General features: G+C 48.5%; 1 long non-coding RNA gene across 1 annotated transcript; it reads left to right on the plus strand.

Annotated features, from left to right (window-relative positions):
* Nucleotides 1-215: 215 nt before the first annotated feature.
* Nucleotides 216-7,721, plus strand: LOC128328884 (uncharacterized). The gene is made up of 2 exons (XR_008309436.1): nucleotides 216-415; nucleotides 6,951-7,721. It is a non-coding gene; the product is annotated as an uncharacterized LOC128328884 (long non-coding RNA).
* Nucleotides 7,722-9,113: the final 1,392 nt, after the last annotated feature.

A 9,113-nucleotide genomic window follows, 5' to 3' on the forward strand; every position in this document is an offset into this window, starting at 1 on the left:
TGTGTTTCACCTCCAAGCCTCTTGTCTCCTTCTCCGGGCCACCACTCCCTTGGGGCTAGGGAGAACTCTGGCGGGCATGGCATGGCTATCATCAGTTGCTCTGTCGCCTTGGGCCAAGGAGGGAATGGGTGCTACAGCTGACACTTCAGTCATTCTGTCCTTGGAGCTTTGGCATACCCCTTGCCGGCTGCCGCACACATGAGTGGGCAGCGTGTTTGGGTTCAACAAATGTTGAGCGACTCAGCCAAAGCTCAAATTAGGAGAGGTATTTATGCACACACGCCTATTACACTGTGTGCCTGCATGGCTTCCATACGCTTTCTGCCCCGAGGCTGATGAAGGGTGTCTGGCGAAAAAGAGATGACTTGCCAACGTGAAGCGAAAAGATCTTGCGCCAGGCCTAAAGCAAATGCAGGTACCAGGGCTGTGGGGGCCAGTTGACTGACGGGTTAGATTACTTGATTAAAAGCCTCTTGGCCGACTGATGCAGTTGTTAATGCTTGTCAAAATACAGATGGCAAAAGCCTGGAAATGTCAGAGTGCTCTGGGAGGTTGGGAATGCCATGAGCAAAGATGGGAAGGAGCAGCAGTGGATAAGATTTCATCCTAACTAGAGAGGATGACCAAGGCGTTTTATAAAGATTTCTTCGGGGGAAATGCTCCCCTGGGCCTGGACCGAGCAGGCCCCAGCTGATGTCGTGTGGGGAGCCCTCATTCCCACAGCATGCAGAGCAGCCGCACACTGACCCCACCCAACCCCCGGGGGCTGATTCTGCTCACCCTCTGCCTGATCTCCCGAGTCCCTCTCCACTCGCATTGCCTGTGTGACACGCTGTGCACCAGTTCCCCCTGTGAGCCCCACTCACTCTGCCCGATTTCTGCTGGACCCCACACCCCCTGCCTGATTTCCCCCCCACCCTCACCAATTCTCCCACCCAATCTCCCCATCTCCCCTTATCTGACAGCCATCGAAGCAGTAGCTGCTGCCACCTTTCCTGCTTCTCATCCTGCCTTAACTTTTCAAAAGGCAGAGGGCATGGAATGGAGCAGCAGGAAATGATCCAAAGACCCTTCCTGCCATTTTGTACCACCTTTTGAAATTGGTTTTGGGAAACCAATTTGGTGGTCACCAGAAGTTACTCAAATAATGTGTTGGATGGATATGCAATAGATTGTTTATTGGTTTTGAAATTTTGTCTTTTATTATCTGACATTATCTATCTATCTATCTATCTATCTATCTATCTATCTATCTATCTATTTAAATTTCTATACCGCCCTTCCAAAATGGCTCAGGGCAGTTATATAGGTGGGCGTGTATGTACTGATGGACATTTTTGTAGAAGAACAGCACCACTAATATTTGTTTGAACCATCAAATATCAGTGAGTGAGTGGCTTGGAACTTATTCTTTATCCTTAAGCATTTTGATCCAACTGTGTTGGAGACTGGAGACTAGGTTAGGGAAGAAAATGAGAAGACCCCTCTTGAATTAGATCAAAATTCCATCCAGGTCGCATCCTGTTTCCCATAGTGGCTGACTAGATGCCAGAAGCCAATAAATAGGACATGAAAGCACTAGCCCTCCCTTGCAGTTATCCCCCTAGCAGGTGGAATGCTGTGGCATTCTGTATCTCAGCCTGGAGATTCCATTGAGCTGTCATGACCAGTAGCAGTTGGAACTCAGGAAGCTGCCTTATACTGAGTCAAGACCATTGGTCCATCTAGCTCAGGGATTCTCAACGTGTGGGTCCCCGGATGTAACTGGACTTCAACTCCCATAATTCCCAACCAAAGGCCACTGGGGCTGGGGATTATGGGAGTTGAAGTCCAATAACATCTGGGGACCCACACGTTGAGAAACCCTGATCTAGCTCAACACTGTCCACACTGACTGGCAGTGACTCTCCAAGGTTCCAGGCAAGAGTCTCTCCCAGCCCTACCTGGAGATGCCAGGGAGTGAACTTGGGCCCTTCTACGTGCAGGTGTTCTGCCACCGAACTATGGCCCCCATCCCCTAAGGAGAACATCTTGCAATAGTCACCCATCCAAAAGGCAGCCCCTGCCAGTGGTCCCTCTAATTTTTTACATCTCTGTGCAGAATGAGTTTTGTTCTTGGTAGCAGTATCAAGGCAGTGTGTGCACACCTGCATTCAGAATGGGGCCTTCCTGATTCAACCCAAGTGGGATCTAAAATGAACTGAGAGGTCATCCAAAAACTTGTGAATGTGCGCACGCCTTAGAGGGAACAGTGGACCCTGCAAAGGGGACAATTGATGCTCACCACTATGAGACCAAGGAGAGGATTAGTCTGAACGCCTTATAAGATGCCCCACCGGCCTGAGCCAGCCCAGCTATATTTAAGCATATTGCCCAACCCAATCCTTCTTCCTGTTGCAGTGTTTGTTGCCTAGCAATAAGTGTACATGAGAATATGTATATGTACCCTGAAAGGGCTCTGCATGGGCTCTGCATAGACTCTGCTGGGGAGACAAGCAGCAATCTTGGCTATGTTATTTTTGAATTGACTCCTCCTGAAAGTGCACAGGAAAAGCTTTCCTCACCACACTGCAAAGAGTTGCAATCAGCGGGGATGAAGGAAATGCACCTTCCTCTGATTCAGGTCTGTCTAATCAACTCCACCCACACACAGTTCTAGCAGTACCATTTCCTAATAGCCATCTACTAGCGTAATTAATGGAGTACCTGGTGTTCACATAAGTTGCAAGAAAGTACCGAACAATGGTTCAGGGAATCTACCTAAAAATACCTTGAGTATCCACTTGGACGGATTAGGTCAAGAGTGTCAAAGGAGACACAATGCAGGTCTTGTTCTCTTTTCTTGTGAAACTATGTACAGCATTGCAGTGTGTTCCCACGGTGCTCTTCAACAGTCCTGCAAGGTGCCTTCCCACCCGGCGAGGGCCAAATTAGCAGTTGCAGAACGTTAATAGTCCCGGAATAAGCACTGTCAAAAATGCTGAATGGAAACCATGTCAGTCTGAGATGGCGACAACAGTCAGACTCCTTCTGTTCTTGGAGACTGGAAAGGCAGGGGATATGAAAGAGAGTGGAGTCTGAACATTCAGATGTCATTTCAGAAGTAGGATTTGTGCTGCTGGAATCCAGTCCAAGAGAAGGAACTGGATTGCGGAAACATTGTGGAAGAAATCCTTTTGAAAGCAAGGTGTGGGGAAAACATGAGGGCTGTTTTCATGGCCTGAAACAGGGTTGGAGAGCTGTGTGTGCTCCCAATTGGGGGCCGTGTGAATTCAAAGAGCAAGTTAGGATTTGGGGAGAGTGATGGGGTGGGAGGTGGGAGCTGGGTAGGACAGGCACACCCAACCCACATCCTCTCCCCAGCGCTTTACTGAGTGTAGACAAAAAGCCATCCTTCCCAGCTCCCTCACAATCACTCTCCCCTTGTCCTACCTTGACCTTTGAATTCACACAACCACTGAGTGGGAGCGCCGATGGCAATCCTACCCCGGCTGGGCACTCCTCCGGCCCTATTTCAGTGCATGAGAACAAGCCCACTGTCAACTATGTGAAGGGGATTTGGAGTGATGGAGAGCCAAACTCCACATGATGGAGCGTTCCATTTTTCTTTCCCCCAGCAGTTTGAGGGGAAGCAACCGTGGAGACTGCATTAGAAGAGCAGTGGGGGAGGCTGCTTCGTCCTTTCCCTCCCTCCATTTGTCCACTCCAGATCATACTCCCAAGCTGCTTTCCACCTGTGGAATGAAAGATAACAGAGTCCCCGTACCTTTGCTCCTGTGGAGAGAAAAGCAGTTTGTGGAGGACAGCAAGGGCGTAACTATAATAGGGCAAGGGGAGACAGTTGTCTGGAGGCCCACTGCCTTGGGGGCCCCCCCAGAGGCAAGTCACATGACTGACTCCCCCAGCTGCGCACCTGCTCGGGCTTCCTTCAGTTGTATTCAGCCTCCAAAACTGATGTGAGTGTTAAGACCTGGAGCTACCAGAACAACAGGTCTTTCTCTAGTACCATTCAATGACTTACATCATCCACAATTCACAAAACCTTTAAAAAATAATTTAGGATGATGTTCTATTGTGGCACATAGGATAGATAGATAGATAGATAGATAGATAGATAGATAGATAGATAGATAGATAGATAGATATTTTACTATGCTTTTCGTTACCACTATTCAGCCTCATTTAAGATTTCTTCACTTCATGAGCCGAGCTCAGTAAAGGGGTGGCATTTTAAAATCTTGTCTCTGGGCCCACTCCAACCTTGCTACACCCCTGGAGGACAGCTCTTCTCTGGACAAAAGGTGGGAGAGGAAAGGGCTAAGTTGGCTCTCCCTGCCTGGCCTTGCTCCACTTAGTCTGGTAGGCTGCTGAGACTGCTGTCAGGTTGTTGTTGTTTTTCATGCAGAGGAGAATTACACAAAACTCCACGAAACGTCTAGTTTTGCCTCGATATGGGGCCAGTCCTGGCCACCTTGGGGAGATGTAGATTTATGTTAACTTCTGGTTCCCTTGTTTCTGCTTAGAATGTTTGGCCAGGCCTTTTAGGGTTTTAATTAGTTTTAATTGTTTTAACGCTAACCTGATTTTCAGGGTTTTAATTGTTATGATAGTTTAATTGTTTTTAAAGATGTTTTTAATTGGTGTTAATATTTATATCTGTTTTAATTGTTATTGGTTTTAATGGTTTCAGTTTTTAATTGTAAACTGCCCTGAGCCTTTTTGGAAGGGCAGTATAAAAATCGAATAGATAGATAGATAGATAGATAGATAGATAGATAGATAGATAGAATGTTCCTTTGGTAGGTGAGGACTGGAGAGGGAACAAGCTCCTTAGTACCCACTGTGCTGTCCACACTGGTAGGCGAGGGAGGAAACAACACGTTGCTTGCAATGTTACAAAGCATCCTGGGAGACTGAGGGCCAAGTTTCCCACTGCTGAGGGATCAAATACAGGGGCCCCATATCTCTTTCTCTGGCAGGGGGGAAGATGCTTGGATTGGGTGATTTTGAGCAGATGAAGAGCAAGGATGGGGCTGCAGCTCAGTGGCAGAGCATCTGCTTGGCTTGCAGAAGGTCCCAGGTTCAATCCCTGGCAACATCTCCAGGTAGGACTGAAGCCCTGGAGAGCCTCTGCCAGTCAGTGGGCACCAGGGCTGTCCCTGGAAGGGTGTGGGACTGGAGGTGAGTGGCAGTCTCCAAGCTGGATACTCAACAGGTGCGCGTGGACCCTGATGCTTAATCAGGTTGCCCAAGCACCTCTCATTTAGTATCCAGCTCTTTCAGTGCTGGGAAGTCCTCTCACTTCTCTCATCGCTCGAACGAGGAGGGAGGCGATGGACCTCAGCACTGTGCGAGTGTGATGCTGAATGTAGGGGGGTGAGGAATGGCGGAAAAGGGGGAGTGGGGGTGGCTGGGTCTGGCCGCAGGGCTAATCCCATGTGTGGCAGCTCTTGTGAGAGTCCGGAGAGCTGCTGGATAGCCATGGGACGGGCTAGAGGAAAAATATGGTGGCAGTAGTGGCGGCTGGCCGAAGAAGATGGCGGTGGGCGGGTGGCCAGCCACAACCGGCGGACAGGTGAGCAGTCATGACCGGCAGGCGGGTCTGGCAGGTGGGTGGCTGGAGCAGCCACGACTGGCAGGAGGGCAGCCAGAGCAGCTGCGACTAGCAGACGGGTGGCCATCATGACTGGCCGGCAGGCTGCTGCGAACAGCAGGTGGGCGGCCAAGCAGCCATGACCAGCAATTGGCTGGCAGGCGGGCAGCCAGGAAACGGTGGTGGTGGGCGGGCAGGCGGGCGGCGCAAAATAAGAAGATGGGGGTTGGCGGGGAAGAAGAAGAAGATGGCTGCAGGCAGGGAGAGAAAAAGACGGGCATGGGAAAGAATGTGGTGGGGCGGACAAGCATAAAAGTGGCAGAGGGGAGAAAGTGGCGGCAGCAGTGGCAGCCGCTGCGAACTAGTGGCACAGATGCTCTGCACCGGATCAGCTTGTGTGTGTGTGTGTGTGTGTGTGTGTGTGTGTGTGTGTGGCAGCTTCTTGTATTTCTATGTGAGGAAAGGTTTAAACACTCCTCCTGAGCACCCCAGGTTCTCCATCAACCTGATACCTCATACAGCTGCTTTACATTTATATATATATGTAAATGTAAATATATATATATGGGAGAACTAGCCCCTTGGCTGGCTGCCATTAGGCCTTCCCTTGTATCTCACTTCTGGTAAGCAGGCTGAGCTGCCAGTAAGCACACACAGACACAGCGGAGCACTACCAAGCTACGAAGCATGTTCAGCGAATCAATATGCGGTTGTTACATAGCTGCACAAAATGTAATCAATTAGAACTGGTCAAGTCTTCAGGGAGGGGAACATAGGGAGCTGCCTTATACCGAGTCAGACCATCGGTCTGCCTAACTCACTATTGTCTGCACAGACTAGTAGCAGCTTCTCCAAGGCTGCAAGCAGGAGTCTCTCTCAGCCCTATCTTGGAGATGCTACCAAGGAGGGAACTTGGAACCTAGATGCTCTTCCCAGAGCAGCCACATCCCCTAAGGGGAATATCTTATAGTGCTCAGACTTCTAGTCTCCCATTCCAATGCAAACCAGGGCAGACCCTGCTTAGCAAAGGGGACAATCCATGCTTGCTACCACATGACCAGCTTTCCCATTGAACACACTGGTCAGGGGCGAGGGCCCCTCTGGTGGTCAAGTTCACATTGTGCCAAATGTTCTCCAAGCAAATGCAGAAAACCAACATGTTTCCTCTCATATTTATACCTCTTGGATATATAAAGTGATTAACAATCTCTGAAAGAATTAATTAAGCCTCCCTAGTAACCACTCTAACCATATGTAAAGAAAAGGCAAGGTATCCCCACATTCTTGGACTGTTAGGTGGGGTACTGTATGGTTTGTTCTGATCCTTCCTTCTCCTTGTCTTCTCTCTCTGTTCCAGGCATGAAATACACCACGTACAAGACACACAAGGGACGAGTGGTTGAGAACAAGATGGTTGCAGGCTGACAATGGCCTACGTCTAAGACGTGTAATCTGACTCTTCATTTGTGTCACCCTCTTCCCTGCAAAGTTCTCCAAAGTGGCTTTTACAGTAAACGGACAGTTTTGCTAGGTCACTTGTGACCTACAGAGCCCCAATCATGTCAGCATTAAACATTGGAAATGATATGGTAGAATGATATCATATCATAGATGTGCATGCTGACAACACTTCACCATTTGAAATAATAGTGTAAATCAGGCCTAGCAGTTCCGGTGAGTCAGCTTGTATTCCTGGAAAAAGTGTTGTCAAATGGACACAATCCAGAGAATCGGGTGGCTAGTTCTGCACTTCCGGTGAGGGCTCTAGTCTTGTATTTCTTCGGCAACAGCCCCTTCTGCTGCAAGGCAAACTATTTTTGGAGAAGGACGGGCCTTCTCCATTGCTGCCCCAAGGCTTTGGAACATACTTCCTTCTGAAATAAGAGCCTCCCCATCTCTTACAACCTTTTAAAAGGCAGTCAAGGCGCATTTGTTCACCCAGGCTTTTAATTAGATATTGTTTTAATTGTGTTTTTAATAGTTTTAATGTTTTAAATTTTAATTGTTTTAATATTTTAAATGTTTTAATATTTTATCTGTTGTTTTTATAGTTTTGTTGTAAACTGCCCAGAGACTTGTGTTTGAGGCGGTATACAAATGTGTTAAATAATAATAATTTTCAGAACTCTGGAACATTTTGAAAGCCATGAGTGAATAGGTTGGGTTCTGTTGCTAAAGCAACAAAGGTCAGCTTTCCCACTAGGTGTGCCTAAAGTAGGGGTGGCCCCCCAGCTGTTTTTTGACTACAACTCCCAGCAAGGAAGATCAGAGTTGTAGTTCAACAACGGCTGGAGGGCCTAGCTTGCCCACCCCTGGCCTAAAGGCACTCATGACCACAAGGAGGTGGGCTGGGGGGAAGGCAGGAGCCTACCTGCCTTTCTCCAGACGACCAGAGCCCAACCGGGGCTCCACCCCCTACATGTCTACACAAGTGGTGAGGTGATCAGAGGGGAGGAAGCCAGGCCACCAAATACCCCACAATGCACCACACAAGCTGCATGGTGCATTGGGAAAGCTCCATGCTGCCTGGCCAGTCCTTCCCCCGCCTCTATTATCAAGATGGCCGACAACAGCCTGGGAGCAGCTGCTGGCAGTGCGAGCACCCACACAACCAGGGAGTGAGGTAGGAGGCACGCTATGGTCCTACCTCACTTTAAGCCCAAGTTCCAAACCAGGGCTACCCAGGGGAGGAGCCGTGGGATCAGGAGTGATTCTGGTGCTTCACATGATTGGCCCTACCGGGAGTAGTCCTATCCTACCCTGTAGGCTGCTCTGCCCATGTTTTCTTCTTCTTCTCCAACAAGAGATACTGGGAGGGCATATCACTCCTTAGAAGTCAAAAGAGACTTGGCCTTCTACATGGATAGGACCAAGGACTTTCACAAGTCATAGTCCTTGTTTGTTTCTTGTGCTGAACCTCTAAAAGGCTTGCCTATTTCAGCACAGAGGATTCCTTCTTGGGTCAAAGAGACTATGAGGCTATTCACACATGCATGCAAAATGACTTTTACTTTCTGGATGGTGGCCTTTTTTCTGTCCTGTTTGCAATCTTTACTTCTTCTTCATAGTCTCTGTGTATCACACTTGGGTTTGTACCTGCACAGAGCCAGACTTTGGATCTTTCTAGAGCTTTGCCAGAAAAAGAAAAAAGAGCGGGAAGGTGCTCTCTCTAGCGGTTAGTCTTACCTCTCTCTCCTCGGTTTTGCTGACTGCCACAGCTGCCATGTCTTTGGTTTTCCCCTCCGGTTTTGCCTTTTATCAACAAACAGTTAGCAAGCAGATTTGTCTCCCTTGTTTTTTGTTGAGTTATTGTTTATTCTGCCTGTCTATCTCTCCAATACTTTTGATTTTGCATGTCCATTTAATTTTGTACCCCTCTCTCCTTCCCTTAGTACTAGCCTCCTAAGGCCACAAAGGTTACTTTTAAATGACCATCCTCTGATGGTCATTCTCTCTGCCTGTCCTGCTTAGCAGAATCTCATCGCACAGATTTTTGCTCTTTTTGCCATGGCTTTACGAA

The sequence above is a fragment of the Hemicordylus capensis genome, chromosome 6 (assembly GCF_027244095.1).
Source record: "Hemicordylus capensis ecotype Gifberg chromosome 6, rHemCap1.1.pri, whole genome shotgun sequence".
Classification (NCBI taxonomy): Eukaryota; Metazoa; Chordata; class Lepidosauria; order Squamata; family Cordylidae; genus Hemicordylus; species Hemicordylus capensis.